Source organism: Ranitomeya variabilis, chromosome 1 (genome assembly GCF_051348905.1).
Source record: "Ranitomeya variabilis isolate aRanVar5 chromosome 1, aRanVar5.hap1, whole genome shotgun sequence".
Taxonomy (NCBI): Eukaryota; Metazoa; Chordata; class Amphibia; order Anura; family Dendrobatidae; genus Ranitomeya; species Ranitomeya variabilis.
In genome coordinates, this window is record NC_135232.1 from 770,387,410 (window position 1) to 770,405,161 (window position 17,752).

The following is a 17,752-nucleotide window of genomic DNA, read 5'->3' on the forward strand; positions in this document are numbered from 1 at the left end:
TGGGCAAGTTTCTTTTTTTTTTTTTTTTTTTTTTTTTTTTGGGGGGGGGGGTTTATCAAAGCTTTCCCTTACAATTTTATATCTCTTGAAAAGACCCGCTGTGGTGCTAGTTGTCCGTCAATGGCCACTCTAAGCTGAATGTGCCTGCCCTCGTCAGATCGCAAACGCTAAGCAGCTTGAGGCTGGGCAAGTACCGGCATGGGAGACTGGCTGGGAATCCCCGGTACCGTTGACTTGCAATTTCGTTTTTCTCTAAGCTTTCCCTTACGATTGTTTTCATCTTGAAAAGACTAGCAGACGCGAAAGCAATCGGTCAATGGCCACACTAAGCTGAATGTGCCTGCCCTCGTCAGATCGCAAATGCTAAGCAGCTTGAGGCTAGGCAAGTACCAGCATGGGAGACTGGCTGGGAATCCCTGGTACCGTTGACTTGGTTTTTTCGTTTTGATCCAAGCTTTCCCTGACGATTGTATTCCTCTTGAAAAGAGCCGCACTGGTGTTAACAATCTGTCATTGGCCACTCTAAGCTGAATGTGCCAGCTCTGGTTAGATCGCAAATGCTAAGCAGCTTGAGGCTGGGCAAGTTTCTTTTTTTTTTTTTTTGGGGGGGGGTTTATCAAAGCTTTCCCTTACAATTTTATATCTCTTGAAAAGACCCGCTGTGGTGCTAGTTGTCCGTCAATGGCCACTCTAAGCTGAATGTGCCTGCCCTCGTCAGATCGCAAACGCTAAGCAGCTTGAGGCTGGGCAAGTACCGGCATGGGAGACTGGCTGGGAATCCCCGGTACCGTTGACTTGCTATTTTGTTTTTCTCAAAGCTTTCCCTTACGATTGTTTTCATCTTGAAAAGACTAGCAGACGCGAAAGCAATCGGTCAATGGCCACACTAAGCTGAATGTGCCTGCCCTCGTCAGATCGCAAATGCTAAGCAGCTTGGGGCTAGGCAAGTACCAGCATGGGAGACTGGCTGGGAATCCCTGGTACCGTTGACTTGGTTTTTTCGTTTTGATCCAAGCTTTCCCTTACGATTGTATTCCTCTTGAAAAGAGCCACACTGGTGTGAACAATTTGTCATTGGCCACTCTAAGCTGAATGTGCCAGCTCTGGTCAGATTGCAAATGCTAAGCAGCTTGAGGCTGGGCAAGTTTCTTTTTTTTTTTTTTTGGGGGGGGGGTTTATCAAAGCTTTCCCTTACAATTTTATATCTCTTGAAAAGACCCGCTGTGGTGCTAGTTGTCCGTCAATGGCCACTCTAAGCTGAATGTGCCTGCCCTCGTCAGATCGCAAATGCTAAGCAGCTTGAGGCTGGGCAAGTTCCTTTTTTTTTTTTTTTGGGGGGGGGGGTTTATCAAAGCTTTCCCTTACAATTTTATATCTCTTGAAAAGACCCGCTGTGGTGCTAGTTGTCCGTCAATGGCCACTCTAAGCTGAATGTGCCTGCCCTTGTCAGATCGCAAACGCTAAGCAGCTTGAGGCTGGGCAAGTACTGGCATGGGAGACTGGCTGGGAATCCCCGGTACCGTTGACTTGCTATTTTTTTTTTCTCAAAGCTTTCCCTTACGATTGTTTTCATCTTGAAAAGACTAGCAGACGCGAAAGCAATCGGTCAATGGCCACACTAAGCTGAATGTGCCTGCCCTCGTCAGATCGCAAATGCTAAGCAGCTTGAGGCTAGGCAAGTACCAGCATGGGAGACTGGCTGGTAATCCCTGGTACCGTTGACTTGGTTTTTTCGTTTTGATCCAAGCTTTCCCTGACGATTGTATTCCTCTTGAAAAGAGCCGCACTGGTTTGAACAATCTGTCATTGGCCACTCTAAGCTGAATGTGCCAGCTCTGGTCAGATCGCAAATGCTAAGCAGCTTGAGGCTGGGCAAGTTTCTTTTTTTTTTGGGGGGGGGGGTTTATCAAAGCTTTCCCTTACAATTTTATATCTCTTGAAAAGACCCGCTGTGGTGCTAGTTGTCCGTCAATGGCCACTCTAAGCTGAATGTGCCTGCCCTCGTCAGATCGCAAACGCTAAGCAGCTTGAGGCTGGGCAAGTACCGGCATGGGAGACTGGCTGGGAATCCCCGGTACCGTTGACTTGCTATTTTGTTTTTCTCAAAGCTTTCCCTTACGATTGTTTTCATCTTGAAAAGACTAGCAGACGCGAAAGCAATCGGTCAATGGCCACACTAAGCTGAATGTGCCTGCCCTCGTCAGATCGCAAATGCTAAGCAGCTTGAGGCTAGGCAAGTACCAGCATGGGAGACTGGCTGGGAATCCCTGGTACCGTTGACTTGGTTTTTTCGTTTTGATCCAAGCTTTCCCTGACGATTGTATTCCTCTTGAAAAGAGCCGCACTGGTGTGAACAATCTGTCATTGGCCACTCTAAGCTGAATGTGCCAGCTCTGGTTAGATCGCAAATGCTAAGCAGCTTGAGGCTGGGCAAGTTTCTTTTTTTTTTTTTTGGGGGGGGGGTTTATCAAAGCTTTCCCTTACAATTTTATATCTCTTGAAAAGACCCGCTGTGGTGCTAGTTGTCCGTCAATGGCCACTCTAAGCTGAATGTGCCTGCCCTCGTCAGATCGCAAACGCTAAGCAGCTTGAGGCTAGGCAAGTACCAGCATGGGAGACTGGCTGGGAATCCCTGGTACCGTTGACTTGGTTTTTTCGTTTTGATCCAAGCTTTCCCTGACGATTGTATTCCTCTTGAAAAGAGCCGCACTGGTTTGAACAATCTGTCATTGGCCAGTCTAAGCTGAATGTGCCAGCTCTGGTCAGATCGCAAATGCTAAGCAGCTTGAGGCTGGGCAAGTTTTTTTTTTTTTTTTTTTTTTTTTGGGGGGGGGTTTATCAAAGCTTTCCCTTCCAATTTTATATCTCTTGAAAAGACCCGCTGTGGTGCTAGTTGTCCGTCAATGGCCACTCTAAGCTGAATGTGCCTGCCCTCGTCAGATCGCAAACGCTAAGCAGCTTGAGGCTGGGCAAGTACCGGCATGGGAGACTGGCTGGGAATCCCCGGTACCGTTGACTTCCTATTTTGTTTTTCTCTAAGCTTTCCCTTACGATTGTTTTCATCTTGAAAAGACTAGCAGACGCGAAAGCAATCGGTCAATGGCCACACTAAGCTGAATGTGCCTGCCCTCGTCAGATCGCAAATGCTAAGCAGCTTGAGGCTAGGCAAGTACCAGCATGGGAGACTGGCTGGGAATCCCTGGTACCGTTGACTTGGTTTTTTCGTTTTGATCCAAGCTTTCCCTGACGATTGTATTCCTCTTGAAAAGAGCCGCACTGGTGTGAACAATCTGTCATTGGCCACTCTAAGCTGAATGTGCCAGCTCTGGTTAGATCGCAAATGCTAAGCAGCTTGAGGCTGGGCAAGTTTCTTTTTTTTTTTTTTTGGGGGGGGGTTTATCAAAGCTTTCCCTTACAATTTTATATCTCTTGAAAAGACCCGCTGTGGTGCTAGTTGTCCGTCAATGGCCACTCTAAGCTGAATGTGCCTGCCCTCGTCAGATCGCAAACGCTAAGCAGCTTGAGGCTGGGCAAGTACCGGCATGGGAGACTGGCTGGGAATCCCCGGTACCGTTGACTTGCTATTTTGTTTTTCTCAAAGCTTTCCCTTACGATTGTTTTCATCTTGAAAAGACTAGCAGACGCGAAAGCAATCGGTCAATGGCCACACTAAGCTGAATGTGCCTGCCCTCGTCAGATCGCAAATGCTAAGCAGCTTGGGGCTAGGCAAGTACCAGCATGGGAGACTGGCTGGGAATCCCTGGTACCGTTGACTTGGTTTTTTCGTTTTGATCCAAGCTTTCCCTAACGATTGTATTCCTCTTGAAAAGAGCCGCACTGGTGTGAACAATTTGTCATTGGCCACTCTAAGCTGAATGTGCCAGCTCTGGTCAGATTGCAAATGCTAAGCAGCTTGAGGCTGGGCAAGTTTCTTTTTTTTTTTTGGGGGGGGGGGGTTTATCAAAGCTTTCCCTTACAATTTTATATCTCTTGAAAAGACCCGCTGTGGTGCTAGTTGTCCGTCAATGGCCACTCTAAGCTGAATGTGCCTGCCCTCGTCAGATCGCAAATGCTAAGCAGCTTGAGGTTGGGCAAGTACCGGCATGGGAGACTGGCTGGGAATCCCCGATACCGTTGACTTGCTATTTTTTTTTTCTCAAAGCTTTCCCTTACGATTGTTTTCATCTTGAAAAGACTAGCAGACGCGAAAGCAATCGGTCAATGGCCACACTAAGCTGAATGTGCCTGCCCTCGTCAGATCGCAAATGCTAAGCAGCTTGAGGCTAGGCAAGTACCAGCATGGGAGACAGGCTGGGAATCCCTGGTACCGTTGACTTGGTTTTTTCGTTTTGATCCAAGCTTTCCCTGACGATTGTATTCCTCTTGAAAAGAGCCGCACTGGTGTGAACAATCTGTCATTGGCCACTCTAAGCTGAATGTGCCAGCTCTGGTTAGATCGCAAATGCTAAGCAGCTTGAGGCTGGGCAAGTTTCTTTTTTTTTTTGGGGGGGGGGGGGGTTTATCAAAGCTTTCCCTTACAATTTTATATATCTTGAAAAGACCCGCTGTGGTGCTAGTTGTCCGTCAATGGCCACTCTAAGCTGAATGTGCCTGCCCTCGTCAGATCGCAAACGCTAAGCAGCTTGAGGCTGGGCAAGTACCGGCATGGGAGACTGGCTGGGAATCCCCGGTACCGTTGACTTGCTATTTTTTTTTTCTCAAAGCTTTCCCTTACGATTGTTTTCATCTTGAAAAGACTAGCAGACGCGAAAGCAATCGGTCAATGGCCACACTAAGCTGAATGTGCCTGCCCTCGTCAGATCGCAAATGCTAAGCAGCTTGAGGCTAGGCAAGTACCAGCATGGGAGACTGGCTGGGAATCCCTGGTACCGTTGACTTGGTTTTTTCGTTTTGATCCAAGCTTTCCCTGACGATTGTATTCCTCTTGAAAAGAGCCGCACTGGTTTGAACAATCTGTCATTGGCCACTCTAAGCTGAATGTGCCAGCTCTGGTCAGATCGCAAATGCTAAGCAGCTTGAGGCTGGGCAAGTTTCTTTTTTTTTTTTTTTTTTTTTTTTTTGGGGGGGGGGGGGGGTTATCAAAGCTTTCCCTTACAATTTTATATCTCTTGAAAAGACCCGCTGTGGTGCTAGTTGTCCGTCAATGGCCACTCTAAGCTGAATGTGCCTGCCCTCGTCAGATCGCAAACGCTAAGCAGCTTGAGGCTGGGCAAGTACCGGCATGGGAGACTGGCTGGGAATCCCCGGTACCGTTGACTTGCTATTTTGTTTTTCTCAAAGCTTTCCCTTACGATTGTTTTCATCTTGAAAAGACTAGCAGACGCGAAAGCAATCGGTCAATGGCCACACTAAGCTGAATGTGCCTGCCCTCGTCAGATCGCAAATGCTAAGCAGCTTGAGGCTAGGCAAGTACCAGCATGGGAGACTGGCTGGGAATCCCTGGTACCGTTGACTTGGTTTTTTCGTTTTGATCCAAGCTTTCCCTGACGATTGTATTCCTCTTGAAAAGAGCCGCACTGGTGTGAACAATCTGTCATTGGCCACTCTAAGCTGAATGTGCCAGCTCTGGTTAGATCGCAAATGCTAAGCAGCTTGAGGCTGGGCAAGTTTCTTTTTTTTTTTTTTTTTTGGGGGGGGGGGTTTATCAAAGCTTTCCCTTACAATTTTATATCTCTTGAAAAGACCCGCTGTGGTGCTAGTTGTCCGTCAATGGCCACTCTAAGCTGAATGTGCCTGCCCTCGTCAGATCGCAAACACTAAGCAGCTTGAGGCTGGGCAAGTACCGGCATGGGAGACTGGCTGGGAATCCCCGGTACCGTTGACTTGCTTTTTTGTTTTTCTCAAAGCTTTCCCTTACGATTGTTTTCATCTTGAAAAGACTAGCAGACGCGAAAGCAATCGGTCAATGGCCACACTAAGCTGAATGTGCCTGCCCTCGTCAGATCGCAAATGCTAAGCAGCTTGGGGCTAGGCAAGTACCAGCATGGGAGACTGGCTGGGAATCCCTGGTACCGTTGACTTGGTTTTTTCGTTTTGATCCAAGCTTTCCCTAACGATTGTATTCCTCTTAAAAAGAGCCGCACTGGTGTGAACAATTTGTCATTGGCCACTCTAAGCTGAATGTGCCAGCTCTGGTCAGATTGCAAATGCTAAGCAGCTTGAGGCTGGGCAAGTTTCTTTTTTTTTTTTTGGGGGGGGGGGTTTATCAAAGCTTTCCCTTACAATTTTATATCTCTTGAAAAGACCCGCTGTGGTACCAGTTGTCCGTCAATGGCCACTCTAAGCTGAATGTGCCTGCCCTCGTCAGATCGCAAATGTTAAGCAGCTTGAGGTTGGGCAAGTACCGGCATGGGAGACTGGCTGGGAATCCCCGATACCGTTGACTTGCTATTTTTTTTTTCTCAAAGCTTTCCCTTACGATTGTTTTCATCTTGAAAAGACTAGCAGACGCGAAAGCAATTGGTCAATGGCCACACTAAGCTGAATGTGCCTGCCCTCGTCAGATCGCAAATGCTAAGCAGCTTGAGGCTAGGCAAGTACCAGCATGGGAGACTGGCTGGGAATCCCTGGTACCGTTGACTTGGTTTTTTCGTTTTGATCCAAGCTTTCCCTGACGATTGTATTCCTCTTGAAAAGAGCCGCACTGGTTTGAACAATCTGTCATTGGCCACTCTAAGCTGAATGTGCCAGCTCTGGTCAGATCGCAAATGCTAAGCAGCTTGAGGCTGGGTAAGTTTCTTTTTTTTTTTTTTTTTGGGGGGGGGGTTTATCAAAGCTTTCCCTTACAATTTTATATCTCTTGAAAAGACCCGCTGTGGTGCTAGTTGTCCGTCAATGGCCACTCTAAGCTGAATGTGCCTGCCCTCGTCAGATCGCAAACGCTAAGCAGCTTGAGGCTGGGCAAGTACCGGCATGGGAGACTGGCTGGGAATCCCCGGTACCGTTGACTTGCTATTTTGTTTTTCTCAAAGCTTTCCCTTACGATTGTTTTCATCTTGAAAAGACTAGCAGACGCGAAAGCAATCGGTCAATGGCCACACTAAGCTGAATGTGCCTGCCCTCGTCAGATCGCAAATGCTAAGCAGCTTGAGGCTAGGCAAGTACCAGCATGGGAGACTGGCTGGGAATCCCTGGTACCGTTGACTTGGTTTTTTCGTTTTGATCCAAGCTTTCCCTGACGATTGTATTCCTCTTGAAAAGAGCCGCACTGGTGTGAACAATCTGTCATTGGCCACTCTAAGCTGAATGTGCCAGCTCTGGTTAGATCGCAAATGCTAAGCAGCTTGAGGCTGGGCAAGTTTCTTTTTTTTTTTTTTTTGGGGGGGGGGGTTTATCAAAGCTTTCCCTTACAATTTTATATCTCTTGAAAAGACCCGCTGTGGTGCTAGTTGTCCGTCAATGGCCACTCTAAGCTGAATGTGCCTGCCCTCGTCAGATCGCAAACGCTAAGCAGCTTGAGGCTGGGCAAGTACCGGCATGGGAGACTGGCTGGGAATCCCCGGTACCGTTGACTTGCTATTTTGTTTTTCTCAAAGCTTTCCCTTACGATTGTTTTCATCTTGAAAAGACTAGCAGACGCGAAAGCAATCGGTCAATGGCCACACTAAGCTGAATGTGCCTGCCCTCGTCAGATCGCAAATGCTAAGCAGCTTGAGGCTAGGCAAGTACCAGCATGGGAGACTGGCTGGGAATCCCTGGTACCGTTGACTTGGTTTTTTCGTTTTGATCCAAGCTTTCCCTGACGATTGTATTCCTCTTGAAAAGAGCCGCACTGGTGTGAACAATCTGTCATTGGCCACTCTAAGCTGAATGTGCCAGCTCTGGTCAGATCTCAAATGCTAAGCAGCTTGAGGCTGGGCAAGTTTCTTTTTTTTTTTTTTTGGGGGGGGGGTTTATCAAAGCTTTCCCTTACAATTTTATATCTCTTGAAAAGACCCGCTGTGGTGCTAGTTGTCCGTCAATGGCCACTCTAAGCTGAATGTGCCTGCCCTCGTCAGATCGCAAACGCTAAGCAGCTTGAGGCTGGGCAAGTACCGGCATGGGAGACTGGCTGGGAATCCCCGGTACCGTTGACTTGCTATCTTGTTTTTCTCAAAGCTTTCCCTTACGATTGTTTTCATCTTGAAAAGACTAGCAGACGCGAAAGCAATCGGTCAATGGCCACACTAAGCTGAATGTGCCTGCCCTCGTCAGATCGCAAATGCTAAGCAGCTTGGGGCTAGGCAAGTACCAGCATGGGAGACTGGCTGGGAATCCCTGGTACCGTTGACTTGGTTTTTTCGTTTTGATCCAAGCTTTCCCTAACGATTGTATTCCTCTTGAAAAGAGCCGCACTGGTGTGAACAATTTGTCATTGGCCACTCTAAGCTGAATGTGCCAGCTCTGGTCAGATCGCAAATGCTAAGCAGCTTGAGGCTGGGCAAGTTTTTTTTTTTTTTTTTTTTGGGGGGGGGGTTTATCAAAGCTTTCCCTTACAATTTTATATCTCTTGAAAAGACCCGCTGTGGTGCTAGTTGTCCGTCAATGGCCACTCTAAGCTGAATGTGCCTGCCCTCGTCAGATCGCAAACGCTAAGCAGCTTGAGGCTGGGCAAGTACCGGCATGGGAGACTGGCTGGGAATCCCCGGTACCGTTGACTTGCTATTTTGTTTTTCTCAAAGCTTTCCCTTACGATTGTTTTCATCTTGAAAAGACTAGCAGACGCGAAAGCAATCAGTCAATGGCCACACTAAGCTGAATGTGCCTGCCCTCGTCAGATCGCAAATGCTAAGCAGCTTGAGGCTAGGCAAGTACCAGCATGGGAGACTGGCTGGGAATCCCTGGTACCGTTGACTTGGTTTTTTCGTTTTGATCCAAGCTTTCCCTGACGATTGTATTCCTCTTGAAAAGAGCCGCACTGGTGTGAACAATCTGTCATTGGCCACTCTAAGCTGAATGTGCCAGCTCTGGTTAGATCGCAAATGCTAAGCAGCTTGAGGCTGGGCAAGTTTCTTTTTTTTTTTTTGGGGGGGGGGGGGTTTATCAAAGCTTTCCCTTACAATTTTATATCTCTTGAAAAGACCCGCTGTGGTGCTAGTTGTCCGTCAATGGCCACTCTAAGCTGAATGTGCCTGCCCTCGTCAGATCGCAAACGCTAAGCAGCTTGAGGCTGGGCAAGTACCGGCATGGGAGACTGGCTGGGAATCCCCGGTACCGTTGACTTGCTATTTTGTTTTTCTCAAAGCTTTCCCTTACGATTGTTTTCATCTTGAAAAGACTAGCAGACGCGAAAGCAATCGGTCAATGGCCACACTAAGCTGAATGTGCCTGCCCTCGTCAGATCGCAAATGCTAAGCAGCTTGAGGCTAGGCAAGTACCAGCATGGGAGACTGGCTGGGAATCCCTGGTACCGTTGACTTGGTTTTTTCGTTTTGATCCAAGCTTTCCCTGACGATTGTATTCCTCTTGAAAAGAGCCGCACTGGTTTGAACAATCTGTCATTGGCCACTCTAAGCTGAATGTGCCAGCTCTGGTCAGATCGCAAATGCTAAGCAGCTTGAGGCTGGGCAAGTTTCTTTTTTTTTTTTTTTTTTTTTTTGGGGGGGGGGGGGGTTTATCAAAGCTTTCCCTTACAATTTTATATCTCTTGAAAAGACCCGCTGTGGTGCTAGTTGTCCGTCAATGGCCACTCTAAGCTGAATGTGCCTGCCCTCGTCAGATCGCAAACGCTAAGCAGCTTGAGGCTGGGCAAGTACCGGCATGGGAGACTGGCTGGGAATCCCCGGTACCGTTGACTTGCTATTTTGTTTTTCTCAAAGCTTTCCCTTACGATTGTTTTCATCTTGAAAAGACTAGCAGACGCGAAAGCAATCGGTCAATGGCCACACTAAGCTGAATGTGCCTGCCCTCGTCAGATCGCCAAATGCTAAGCAGCTTGAGGCTAGGCAAGTACCAGCATGGGAGACTGGCTGGGAATCCCTGGTACCGTTGACTTGGTTTTTTCGTTTTGATCCAAGCTTTCCCTGACGATTGTATTCCTCTTGAAAAGAGCCGCACTGGTGTGAACAATCTGTCATTGGCCACTCTAAGCTGAATGTGCCAGCTCTGGTTAGATCGCAAATGCTAAGCAGCTTAAGGCTGGGCAAGTTTCTTTTTTTTTTTTTGGGGGGGGGGGGGTTTATCAAAGCTTTCCCTTACAATTTTATATCTCTTGAAAAGACCCGCTGTGGTGCTAGTTGTCCGTCAATGGCCACTCTAAGCTGAATGTGCCTGCCCTCGTCAGATCGCAAATGCTAAGCAGCTTGAGGTTGGGCAAGTACCGGCATGGGAGACTGGCTGGGAATCCCCGATACCGTTGACTTGCTATTTTTTTTTTCTCAAAGCTTTCCCTTACGATTGTTTTCATCTTGAAAAGACTAGCAGACGCGAAAGCAATCGGTCAATGGCCACACTAAGCTGAATGTGCCTGCCCTCATCAGATCGCAAATGCTAAGCAGCTTGAGGCTAGGCAAGTACCAGCATGGGAGACTGGATGGGAATCCCTGGTACCGTTGACTTGGTTTTTTCGTTTTGATCCAAGCTTTCCCTGACGATTGTATTCCTCTTGAAAAGAGCCGCACTGGTGCGAACAATCTGTCATTGGCCACTCTAAGCTGAATGTGCCAGCTCTGGTTAGATCGCAAATGCTAAGCAGCTTGAGGCTGGGCAAGTTTCTTTTTTTTTTTTTGGGGGGGGGGGGTTTATCAAAGCTTTCCCTTACAATTTTATATCTCTTGAAAAGACCCGCTGTGGTGCTAGTTGTCCGTCAATGGCCACTCTAAGCTGAATGTGCCTGCCCTCGTCAGATCGCAAACGCTAAGCAGCTTGAGGCTGGGCAAGTACCGGCATGGGAGACTGGCTGGGAATCCCCGGTACCGTTGACTTGCTATTTTGTTTTTCTCAAAGCTTTCCCTTACGATTGTTTTCATCTTGAAAAGACTAGCAGACGCGAAAGCAATCGGTCAATGGCCACACTAAGCTGAATGTGCCTGCCCTCGTCAGATCGCAAATGCTAAGCAGCTTGAGGCTAGGCAAGTACCAGCATGGGAGACTGGCTGGGAATCCCTGGTACCGTTGACTTGGTTTTTTCGTTTTGATCCAAGCTTTCCCTGACGATTGTATTCCTCTTGAAAAGAGCCGCACTGGTTTGAACAATCTGTCATTGGCCGCTCTAAGCTGAATGTGCCAGCTCTGGTCAGATCGCAAATGCTAAGCAGCTTGAGGCTGGGCAAGTTTCTTTTTTTTTTTTTTTTTTTTTTTTTTGGGGGGGGGTTTATCAAAGCTTTCCCTTACAATTTTATATCTCTTGAAAAGACCCGCTGTGGTGCTAGTTGTCCGTCAATGGCCACTCTAAGCTGAATGTGCCTGCCCTCGTCAGATCGCAAACGCTAAGCAGCTTGAGGCTGGGCAAGTACCGGCATGGGAGACTGGCTGGGAATCCCCGGTACCATTGACTTGCTATTTTGTTTTTCTCAAAGCTTTCCCTTACGATTGTTTTCATCTTGAAAAGACTAGCAGACGCGAAAGCAATCGGTCAATGGCCACACTAAGCTGAATGTGCCTGCCCTCGTCAGATCGCAAATGCTAAGCAGCTTGAGGCTAGGCAAGTACCAGCATGGGAGACTGGCTGGGAATCCCTGGTACCGTTGACTTGGTTTTTTCGTTTTGATCCAAGCTTTCCCTGACGATTGTATTCCTCTTGAAAAGAGCCGCACTGGTGTGAACAATCTGTCATTGGCCACTCTAAGCTGAATGTGCCAGCTCTGGTTAGATCGCAAATGCTAAGCAGCTTGAGGCTGGGCAAGTTTATTTTATTTTTTTTTATTTTTTTTGGGGGGGGGTTTATCAAAGCTTTCCCTTACAATTTTATATCTCTTGAAAAGACCCGCTGTGGTGCTAGTTGTCCGTCAATGGCCACTCTAAGCTGAATGTGCCTGCCCTCGTCAGATCGCAAACGCTAAGCAGCTTGAGGCTGGGCAAGTACCGGCATGGGAGACTGGCTGGGAATCCCCGGTACCATTGACTTGCTATTTTGTTTTTCTCAAAGCTTTCCCTTACGATTGTTTTCATCTTGAAAAGACTAGCAGACGCGAAAGCAATCGGTCAATGGCCACACTAAGCTGAATGTGCCTGCCCTCGTCAGATCGCAAATGCTAAGCAGCTTGAGGCTAGGCAAGTACCAGCATGGGAGACTGGCTGGGAATCCCTGGTACCGTTGACTTGGTTTTTCGTTTTGATCCAAGCTTTCCCTGACGATTGTATTCCTCTTGAAAAGAGCCGCACTGGTGTGAACAATCTGTCATTGGCCACTCTAAGCTGAATGTGCCAGCTCTGGTTAGATCGCAAATGCTAAGCAGCTTGAGGCTGGGCAAGTTTCTTTTTTTTTTTTTTTTGGGGGGGGGGGTTTATCAAAGCTTTCCCTTACAATTTTATATCTCTTGAAAAGACCCGCTGTGGTGCTAGTTGTCCGTCAATGGCCACTCTAAGCTGAATGTGCCTGCCCTCGTCAGATCGCAAACGCTAAGCAGCTTGAGGCTGGGCAAGTACTGGCATGGGAGACTGGCTGGGAATCCCCGGTACCGTTGACTTGCTATTTTGTTTTTCTCAAAGCTTTCCCTTACGATTGTTTTCATCTTGAAAAGACTAGCAGACGCGTAAGCAATTGGTCAATGGCCACACTAAGCTGAATGTGCCTGCCCTCGTCAGATCGCAAATGCTAAGCAGCTTGAGGCTAGGCAAGTACCAGCATGGGAGACTGGCTGGGAATCCCTGGTACCGTTGACTTGGTTTTTTCGTTTTGATCCAAGCTTTCCCTGACGATTGTATTCCTCTTGAAAAGAGCCGCACTGGTGTGAACGATCTGTCATTGGCCACTCTAAGCTGAATGTGCCAGCTCTGGTTAGATCGCAAATGCTAAGCAGCTTGAGGCTGGGCAAGTTTCTTTTTTTTTTTTTTTGGGGGGGTGTTTATCAAAGCTTTCCCTTACAATTTTATATCTCTTGAAAAGACCCGCTGTGGTGCTAGTTGTCCGTCAATGGCCACTCTAAGCTGAATGTGCCTGCCCTCGTCAGATCGCAAACGCTAAGCAGCTTGAGGCTGGGCAAGTACCGGCATGGGAGACTGGCTGGGAATCCCCAATACCGTTGACTTGCTATTTTGTTTTTCTCAAAGCTTTCCCTTACGATTGTTTTCATCTTGAAAAGACTAGCAGACGCGAAAGCAATCGGTCAATGGCCACACTAAGCTGAATGTGCCTGCCCTCGTCAGATCGCAAATGCTAAGCAGCTTGAGGCTAGGCAAGTACCAGCATGGGAGACTGGCTGGGAATCCCTGGTACCGTTGACTTGGTTTTTCGTTTTGATCCAAGCTTTCCCTGACGATTGTATTCCTCTTGAAAAGAGCCGCACTGGTGTGAACAATCTGTCATTGGCCACTCTAAGCTGAATGTGCCAGCTCTGGTTAGATCGCAAATGCTAAGCAGCTTGAGGCTGGGCAAGTTTCTTTTTTTTTTTTTTTTTTTGGGGGGGGGGTTTATCAAAGCTTTCCCTTACAATTTTATATCTCTTGAAAAGACCCGCTGTGGTGCTAGTTGTCCGTCAATGGCCACTCTAAGCTGAATGTGCCTGCCCTCGTCAGATCGCAAACGCTAAGCAGCTTGAGGCTGGGCAAGTACCGGCATGGGAGACTGGCTGGGAATCCCCGGTACCGTTGACTTGCTATTTTTTTTTTCTCAAAGCTTTCCCTTACGATTGTTTTCATCTTGAAAAGACTAGCAGACGCGAAAGCAATCGGTCAATGGCCACACTAAGCTGAATGTGCCTGCCCTCGTCAGATCGCAAATGCTAAGCAGCTTGAGGCTAGGCAAGTACCAGCATGGGAGACTGGCTGGGAATCCCTGGTACCGTTGACTTGGTTTTTTCGTTTTGATCCAAGCTTTCCCTGACGATTGTATTCCTCTTGAAAAGAGCCGCACTGGTTTGAACAATCTGTCATTGGCCACTCTAAGCTGAATGTGCCAGCTCTGGTCAGATCGCAAATGCTAAGCAGCTTGAGGCTGGGCAAGTTTCTTTTTTTTTTTTTTTTTTTTGGGGGGGGGGGTTTATCAAAGCTTTCCCTTACAATTTTATATCTCTTGAAAAGACCCGCTGTGGTGCTAGTTGTCCGTCAATGGCCACTCTAAGCTGAATGTGCCTTCCCTCGTCAGATCGCAAACGCTAAGCAGCTTGAGGCTGGGCAAGTACCGGCATGGGAGACTGGCTGGGAATCCCCGGCACCGTTGACTTGCTATTTTGTTTTTCTCAAAGCTTTCCCTTACGATTGTTTTCATCTTGAAAAGACTAGCAGACGCGAAAGCAATCGGTCAATGGCCACACTAAGCTGAATGTGCCTGCCCTCGTCAGATCGCAAATGCTAAGCAGCTTGAGGCTAGGCAAGTACCAGCATGGGAGACTGGCTGGGAATCCCTGGTACCGTTGACTTGGTTTTTTCGTTTTGATCCAAGCTTTCCCTGACGATTGTATTCCTCTTGAAAAGAGCCGCACTGGTGTGAACAATCTGTCATTGGCCACTCTAAGCTGAATGTGCCAGCTCTGGTTAGATTGCAAATGCTAAGCAGCTTGAGGCTGGCCAAGTTTCTTTTTTTTTTTTTTTTTGGGGGGGGGGGTTTATCAAAGCTTTCCCTTACAATTTTATATCTCTTGAAAAGACCCGCTGTGGTGCTAGTTGTCCATCAATGGCCACTCTAAGCTGAATGTGCCTGCCCTCGTCAGATCGCAAACGCTAAGCAGCTTGAGGCTGGGCAAGTACCGGCATGGGAGACTGGCTGGGAATCCCCGGTACCGTTGACTTGCTATTTTTTTTTTCTCAAAGCTTTCCCTTACGATTGTTTTCATCTTGAAAAGACTAGCAGACGCGAAAGCAATCGGTCAATGGCCACACTAAGCTGAATGTGCCTGCCCTCGTCAGATCGCAAATGCTAAGCAGCTTGGGGCTAGGCAAGTACCAGCATGGGAGACTGGCTGGGAATCCCTGGTACCGTTGACTTGGTTTTTTCGTTTTGATCCAAGCTTTCCCTAACGATTGTATTCCTCTTGAAAAGAGCCGCACTGGTGTGAACAATTTGTCATTGGCCACTCTAAGCTGAATGTGCCAGCTCTGGTCAGATCGCAAATGCTAAGCAGCTTGAGGCTGGGCAAGTTTCTTTTTTTTTTTTGGGGGGGGGGGTTTATCAAAGCTTTCCCTTACAATTTTATATCTCTTGAAAAGACCCGCTGTGGTGCTAGTTGTCTGTCAATGGCCACTCTAAGCTGAATGTGCCTGCCCTCGTCAGATCGCAAATGCTAAGCAGCTTGAGGTTGGGCAAGTACCGGCATTGGAGACTGGCTGGGAATCCCCGATACCGTTGACTTGCTATTTTTTTTTTCTCAAAGCTTTCCCTTACGATTGTTTTCATCTTGAAAAGACTAGCAGACGCGAAAGCAATCGGTCAATGGCCACACTAAGCTGAATGTGCCTGCCCTCGTCAGATCGCAAATGCTAAGCAGCTTGAGGCTAGGCAAGTACCAGCATGGGAGACTGGCTGGGAATCCCTGGTACCGTTGACTTGGTTTTTTCGTTTTGATCCAAGCTTTCCCTGACGATTGTATTCCTCTTGAAAAGAGCCGCACTGGTTTGAACAATCTGTCATTGGCCACTCTAAGCTGAATGTGCCAGCTCTGGTCAGATCGCAAATGCTAAGCAGCTTGAGGCTGGGCAAGTTTCTTTTTTTTTTTTTTTTTGGGGGGGGGGTTTATCAAAGCTTTCCCTTACAATTTTATATCTCTTGAAAAGACCCGCTGTGGTGCTAGTTGTCCGTCAATGGCCACTCTAAGCTGAATGTGCCTGCCCTCGTCAGATCGCAAACGCTAAGCAGCTTGAGGCTGGGCAAGTACCGGCATGGGAGACTGGCTGGGAATCCCCGGTACCGTTGACTTGCTATTTTGTTTTTCTCAAAGCTTTCCCTTACGATTGTTTTCATCTTGAAAAGACTAGCAGACGCGAAAGCAATCGGTCAATGGCCACACTAAGCTGAATGTGCCTGCCCTCGTCAGATCGCAAATGCTAAGCAGCTTGAGGCTAGGCAAGTACCAGCATGGGAGACTGGCTGGGAATCCCTGGTACCGTTGACTTGGTTTTTTCGTTTTGATCCAAGCTTTCCCTGACGATTGTATTCCTCTTGAAAAGAGCCGCACTGGTGTGAACAATCTGTCATTGGCCACTCTAAGCTGAATGTGCCTGCTCTGGTTAGATCGCAAATGCTAAGCAGCTTGAGGCTGGGCAAGTTTCTTTTTTTTTTTTTTTTGGGGGGGGGGTTTATCAGAGCTTTCCCTTACAATTTTATATCTCTTGAAAAGACCCGCTGTGGTGCTAGTTGTCCGTCAATGGCCACTCTAAGCTGAATGTGCCTGCCCTTGTCAGATCACAAACGCTAAGCAGCTTGAGGCTGGGCAAGTACCGGCATGGGAGACTGGCTGGGAATCCCCGGTACCGTTGACTTGCTATTTTGTTTTTCTCAAAGCTTTCCCTTACGATTGTTTTCATCTTGAAAAGACTAGCAGACGCGAAAGCAATCGGTCAATGGCCACACTAAGCTGAATGTGCCTGCCCTCGTCAGATCGCAAATGCTAAGCAGCTTGAGGCTAGGCAAGTACCAGCATGGGAGACTGGCTGGGAATCCCTGGTACCGTTGACTTGGTTTTTTCGTTTTGATCCAAGCTTTCCCTGACGATTGTATTCCTCTTGAAAAGAGCCGCACTGGTGTGAACAATCTGTTATTGGCCACTCTAAGCTGAATGTGCCAGCTCTGGTTAGATCGCAAATACTAAGCAGCTTGAGGCTGGGCAAGTTTCTTTTTTTTTTTTTGGGGGGGGGGGGTTTATCAAAGCTTTCCCTTACAATTTTATATCTCTTGAAAAGACCCGCTGTGGTGCTAGTTGTCTGTCAATGGCCACTCTAAGCTGAATGTGCCTGCCCTCGTCAGATCGCAAACGCTAAGCAGCTTGAGGCTGGGCAAGTACCGGCATGGGAGACTGGCTGGGAATCCCCGGTACCGTTGACTTGCTATTTTGTTTTTCTCAAAGCTTTCCCTTACGATTGTTTTCATCTTGAAAAGACTAGCAGACGCGAAAGCAATCAGTCAATGGCCACACTAAGCTGAATGTGCCTGCCCTCGTCAGATCGCAAATGCTAAGCAGCTTGAGGCTAGGCAAGTACCAGCATGGGAGACTGGCTGGGAATCCCTGGTACCGTTGACTTGGTTTTTTCGTTTTGATCCAAGCTTTCCCTGACGATTGTATTCCTCTTGAAAAGAGCCGCACTGGTTTGAACAATCTGTCATTGGCCACTCTAAGCTGAATGTGCCAGCTCTGGTCAGATCGCAAATGCTAAGCAGCTTGAGGCTGGGCAAGTTTCTTTTTTTTTTTTTTTTTTTTTTTTTTGGGGGGGGGTTTATCAAAGCTTTCCCTTACAATTTTATATCTCTTGAAAAGACCCGCTGTGGTGCTAGTTGTGCGTCAATGGCCACTCTAAGCTGAATGTGCCTGCCCTCGTCAGATCGCAAACGCTAAGCAGCTTGAGGCTGGGCAAGTACCGGCATGGGAGACTGGCTGGGAATCCCCGGTACCGTTGACTTGCTATTTTGTTTTTCTCAAAGCTTTCCCTTACGATTGTTTTCATC

At 47.8% G+C, this 17,752-nt stretch overlaps 53 pseudogenes; all 53 read left to right on the forward strand.

Annotated features, from left to right (window-relative positions):
• Nucleotides 1–116: 116 nt before the first annotated feature.
• On the forward strand, nucleotides 117–235 carry LOC143798948 (5S ribosomal RNA; annotated as a pseudogene).
• Nucleotides 236–312: 77 nt separating this feature from the next.
• Nucleotides 313–431, forward strand: LOC143798772 (5S ribosomal RNA; annotated as a pseudogene).
• A 246-nt stretch (nucleotides 432–677) lies between these two features.
• Nucleotides 678–796, forward strand: LOC143798950 (5S ribosomal RNA; annotated as a pseudogene).
• A 77-nt stretch (nucleotides 797–873) lies between these two features.
• Nucleotides 874–992, forward strand: LOC143798033 (5S ribosomal RNA; annotated as a pseudogene).
• Nucleotides 993–1,605: 613 nt separating this feature from the next.
• LOC143800748 (5S ribosomal RNA) lies at nucleotides 1,606–1,724 on the forward strand (annotated as a pseudogene).
• Nucleotides 1,725–1,967: 243 nt separating this feature from the next.
• Nucleotides 1,968–2,086, forward strand: LOC143798951 (5S ribosomal RNA; annotated as a pseudogene).
• Nucleotides 2,087–2,163: 77 nt separating this feature from the next.
• On the forward strand, nucleotides 2,164–2,282 carry LOC143798784 (5S ribosomal RNA; annotated as a pseudogene).
• Nucleotides 2,283–2,528: 246 nt separating this feature from the next.
• On the forward strand, nucleotides 2,529–2,647 carry LOC143798512 (5S ribosomal RNA; annotated as a pseudogene).
• Nucleotides 2,648–2,899: 252 nt separating this feature from the next.
• On the forward strand, nucleotides 2,900–3,018 carry LOC143798952 (5S ribosomal RNA; annotated as a pseudogene).
• A 77-nt stretch (nucleotides 3,019–3,095) lies between these two features.
• On the forward strand, nucleotides 3,096–3,214 carry LOC143798795 (5S ribosomal RNA; annotated as a pseudogene).
• Nucleotides 3,215–3,460: 246 nt separating this feature from the next.
• On the forward strand, nucleotides 3,461–3,579 carry LOC143799073 (5S ribosomal RNA; annotated as a pseudogene).
• A 77-nt stretch (nucleotides 3,580–3,656) lies between these two features.
• LOC143798034 (5S ribosomal RNA) lies at nucleotides 3,657–3,775 on the forward strand (annotated as a pseudogene).
• Nucleotides 3,776–4,217: 442 nt separating this feature from the next.
• Nucleotides 4,218–4,336, forward strand: LOC143798850 (5S ribosomal RNA; annotated as a pseudogene).
• A 247-nt stretch (nucleotides 4,337–4,583) lies between these two features.
• On the forward strand, nucleotides 4,584–4,702 carry LOC143799074 (5S ribosomal RNA; annotated as a pseudogene).
• Nucleotides 4,703–4,779: 77 nt separating this feature from the next.
• LOC143798807 (5S ribosomal RNA) lies at nucleotides 4,780–4,898 on the forward strand (annotated as a pseudogene).
• Nucleotides 4,899–5,160: 262 nt separating this feature from the next.
• Nucleotides 5,161–5,279, forward strand: LOC143799075 (5S ribosomal RNA; annotated as a pseudogene).
• A 77-nt stretch (nucleotides 5,280–5,356) lies between these two features.
• Nucleotides 5,357–5,475, forward strand: LOC143798819 (5S ribosomal RNA; annotated as a pseudogene).
• A 251-nt stretch (nucleotides 5,476–5,726) lies between these two features.
• Nucleotides 5,727–5,845, forward strand: LOC143798832 (5S ribosomal RNA; annotated as a pseudogene).
• Nucleotides 5,846–5,922: 77 nt separating this feature from the next.
• LOC143798035 (5S ribosomal RNA) lies at nucleotides 5,923–6,041 on the forward strand (annotated as a pseudogene).
• A 246-nt stretch (nucleotides 6,042–6,287) lies between these two features.
• On the forward strand, nucleotides 6,288–6,406 carry LOC143800570 (5S ribosomal RNA; annotated as a pseudogene).
• A 77-nt stretch (nucleotides 6,407–6,483) lies between these two features.
• Nucleotides 6,484–6,602, forward strand: LOC143798831 (5S ribosomal RNA; annotated as a pseudogene).
• A 249-nt stretch (nucleotides 6,603–6,851) lies between these two features.
• On the forward strand, nucleotides 6,852–6,970 carry LOC143799076 (5S ribosomal RNA; annotated as a pseudogene).
• A 77-nt stretch (nucleotides 6,971–7,047) lies between these two features.
• Nucleotides 7,048–7,166, forward strand: LOC143798842 (5S ribosomal RNA; annotated as a pseudogene).
• Nucleotides 7,167–7,415: 249 nt separating this feature from the next.
• On the forward strand, nucleotides 7,416–7,534 carry LOC143799078 (5S ribosomal RNA; annotated as a pseudogene).
• A 77-nt stretch (nucleotides 7,535–7,611) lies between these two features.
• LOC143798854 (5S ribosomal RNA) lies at nucleotides 7,612–7,730 on the forward strand (annotated as a pseudogene).
• Nucleotides 7,731–7,977: 247 nt separating this feature from the next.
• LOC143799079 (5S ribosomal RNA) lies at nucleotides 7,978–8,096 on the forward strand (annotated as a pseudogene).
• A 77-nt stretch (nucleotides 8,097–8,173) lies between these two features.
• On the forward strand, nucleotides 8,174–8,292 carry LOC143798036 (5S ribosomal RNA; annotated as a pseudogene).
• Nucleotides 8,293–8,540: 248 nt separating this feature from the next.
• On the forward strand, nucleotides 8,541–8,659 carry LOC143799080 (5S ribosomal RNA; annotated as a pseudogene).
• Nucleotides 8,660–8,736: 77 nt separating this feature from the next.
• Nucleotides 8,737–8,855, forward strand: LOC143798868 (5S ribosomal RNA; annotated as a pseudogene).
• Nucleotides 8,856–9,103: 248 nt separating this feature from the next.
• Nucleotides 9,104–9,222, forward strand: LOC143799081 (5S ribosomal RNA; annotated as a pseudogene).
• Nucleotides 9,223–9,299: 77 nt separating this feature from the next.
• On the forward strand, nucleotides 9,300–9,418 carry LOC143798880 (5S ribosomal RNA; annotated as a pseudogene).
• A 259-nt stretch (nucleotides 9,419–9,677) lies between these two features.
• Nucleotides 9,678–9,796, forward strand: LOC143799082 (5S ribosomal RNA; annotated as a pseudogene).
• Nucleotides 9,797–10,437: 641 nt separating this feature from the next.
• LOC143794570 (5S ribosomal RNA) lies at nucleotides 10,438–10,556 on the forward strand (annotated as a pseudogene).
• Nucleotides 10,557–10,803: 247 nt separating this feature from the next.
• On the forward strand, nucleotides 10,804–10,922 carry LOC143799083 (5S ribosomal RNA; annotated as a pseudogene).
• A 77-nt stretch (nucleotides 10,923–10,999) lies between these two features.
• Nucleotides 11,000–11,118, forward strand: LOC143798891 (5S ribosomal RNA; annotated as a pseudogene).
• Nucleotides 11,119–11,375: 257 nt separating this feature from the next.
• Nucleotides 11,376–11,494, forward strand: LOC143800343 (5S ribosomal RNA; annotated as a pseudogene).
• Nucleotides 11,495–11,571: 77 nt separating this feature from the next.
• On the forward strand, nucleotides 11,572–11,690 carry LOC143798902 (5S ribosomal RNA; annotated as a pseudogene).
• Nucleotides 11,691–11,944: 254 nt separating this feature from the next.
• On the forward strand, nucleotides 11,945–12,063 carry LOC143800344 (5S ribosomal RNA; annotated as a pseudogene).
• A 77-nt stretch (nucleotides 12,064–12,140) lies between these two features.
• Nucleotides 12,141–12,259, forward strand: LOC143798914 (5S ribosomal RNA; annotated as a pseudogene).
• A 248-nt stretch (nucleotides 12,260–12,507) lies between these two features.
• Nucleotides 12,508–12,626, forward strand: LOC143798750 (5S ribosomal RNA; annotated as a pseudogene).
• Nucleotides 12,627–12,703: 77 nt separating this feature from the next.
• On the forward strand, nucleotides 12,704–12,822 carry LOC143798925 (5S ribosomal RNA; annotated as a pseudogene).
• Nucleotides 12,823–13,264: 442 nt separating this feature from the next.
• LOC143798937 (5S ribosomal RNA) lies at nucleotides 13,265–13,383 on the forward strand (annotated as a pseudogene).
• A 250-nt stretch (nucleotides 13,384–13,633) lies between these two features.
• Nucleotides 13,634–13,752, forward strand: LOC143799085 (5S ribosomal RNA; annotated as a pseudogene).
• Nucleotides 13,753–13,829: 77 nt separating this feature from the next.
• LOC143798949 (5S ribosomal RNA) lies at nucleotides 13,830–13,948 on the forward strand (annotated as a pseudogene).
• Nucleotides 13,949–14,397: 449 nt separating this feature from the next.
• LOC143798961 (5S ribosomal RNA) lies at nucleotides 14,398–14,516 on the forward strand (annotated as a pseudogene).
• A 446-nt stretch (nucleotides 14,517–14,962) lies between these two features.
• On the forward strand, nucleotides 14,963–15,081 carry LOC143798037 (5S ribosomal RNA; annotated as a pseudogene).
• A 441-nt stretch (nucleotides 15,082–15,522) lies between these two features.
• On the forward strand, nucleotides 15,523–15,641 carry LOC143798972 (5S ribosomal RNA; annotated as a pseudogene).
• A 249-nt stretch (nucleotides 15,642–15,890) lies between these two features.
• Nucleotides 15,891–16,009, forward strand: LOC143798924 (5S ribosomal RNA; annotated as a pseudogene).
• Nucleotides 16,010–16,086: 77 nt separating this feature from the next.
• On the forward strand, nucleotides 16,087–16,205 carry LOC143798985 (5S ribosomal RNA; annotated as a pseudogene).
• Nucleotides 16,206–16,649: 444 nt separating this feature from the next.
• On the forward strand, nucleotides 16,650–16,768 carry LOC143798997 (5S ribosomal RNA; annotated as a pseudogene).
• Nucleotides 16,769–17,015: 247 nt separating this feature from the next.
• Nucleotides 17,016–17,134, forward strand: LOC143798953 (5S ribosomal RNA; annotated as a pseudogene).
• A 77-nt stretch (nucleotides 17,135–17,211) lies between these two features.
• On the forward strand, nucleotides 17,212–17,330 carry LOC143799008 (5S ribosomal RNA; annotated as a pseudogene).
• Nucleotides 17,331–17,587: 257 nt separating this feature from the next.
• LOC143798927 (5S ribosomal RNA) lies at nucleotides 17,588–17,706 on the forward strand (annotated as a pseudogene).
• The last annotated feature ends 46 nt before the right edge of the window (nucleotides 17,707–17,752 follow it).